Below are 1,513 nucleotides of genomic sequence, written 5' to 3'. Positions count from 1 at the left end.
ACTTTTCCTTCGCTTTGAGCCGCTTTTGCTTTCACATTCTCCTCCTTTCCAATAGGGATCTTTAATTTGGAAAAATTGTGCCAGTTTTTCATATGTATTGGTAGCGGGTGTCCTTACGAGTACACTCATATCATTCTTAAACCTTAATTATTCTTTTATGATTTTTAAATTTAAAAAAACCAAATTAAACTCAATCAGCAAACTGACAGTTGTCCTACTAAATGACGTATCTGCAATTATCTCGTTCGCCTCATTGTTAACCGGGACAGCACCCCACACAGCATGATATGGTACTTTGTCAATCCGCTAGCAACCTGCCATCCCAAGTTTCATCTGCAAACTATGGTAGATCTGATAAGGCAACCTATAGGGTCGTGCAAGTCGCATGGGTTTGGATGTGTTATTGTCCTAAAAGGAAACAAACTAAAAAATGTTTTTTTCAATAGTTTCGGGACAAAAAATTGAAAAAGGACTGAGATATTAACTCACGGTACTAATCTGCATCAGAATATGCCTTAACCCGCACACCCCTAAAGATCCCTATTGCCGCAGCACCTTCGCCCTTCTTTTCCATCGCCAAGAGCTTACGGCAGTTGCGCCGGAGATGGCCCACCTTCTTACAGAAGTGGCAGGATCTGGTTTCCTTACCTTGACGGTTCTCGGCAGATCGCATCGCCTTCTCTCCCTTCACAGGAACATTTTCACGCTCAAGCCGACGACAGTACTCATCCATCAGCTTTGATTTGACAACATCTAAAGAAATATCATCGTCCGACCGACTATCTAACGCTGAGACAATGCTATCGAACGAAGGCGGGAGACTGCGGAGAAGCATGCATATTTTCGTGTCTTTGTCGAGCTCCGTTCCAGCAGCATCCAAACGGTCGAATAGTTCGTCGATGCTGTGTAAATGCTGCTCCAAATTACCGCGTTCCGGGAGGTTGGCCGCGCACAATTTCTTCAGGAGGGACACTCTTACGGACCGCGTTGTTTTCTGGTGGTAAGTACGGAGAGCATAAAACACATCGCGGGCGTGTACACTATTCTTCACCAGTGATAGCTGGTTATCTTCTAATAACAACACTAACGTTGCCTTCGCTTTTCTGTCATCGATTTTCCACAACTCATCCCGTTCATCTTCCGGGGTTTCTTCGGCAATAACGTGCCATAAATCTTCTCGGGATAGGAGCATTTCCACTCGCACTTTCCACGTCTGCCAATTTGTGCCATTCAATTTCGGAATGGAAAATTTCGCGTCACTCATGTTCACTTTAGCGGTTCTTTTCTTTTGTTCTCACAAGACACCAGAACGTTAGCCCGTAGCTATTGTTCTCTTCGCTTACGCAGCGGCAAACTATCAAAGACGCACTCGGCCGGATCTTTTCCACCGATCTCTTCCGATCCACCTGGGCCCATAACCTGATGGCAGGTTTGGTCAACAACAGCAGAAACAGCGTGTGGGTTTTCGGATATAGGAACGGTAAAAGAAAACACTCGCGAGAACTGGAAAAAG

The sequence above is a fragment of the Topomyia yanbarensis genome, unplaced genomic scaffold, assembly GCF_030247195.1.
Source record: "Topomyia yanbarensis strain Yona2022 unplaced genomic scaffold, ASM3024719v1 HiC_scaffold_24, whole genome shotgun sequence".
NCBI classification, from domain to species: domain Eukaryota; kingdom Metazoa; phylum Arthropoda; class Insecta; order Diptera; family Culicidae; genus Topomyia; species Topomyia yanbarensis.
Note: the sequence above shows the minus strand (reverse complement) of the source record.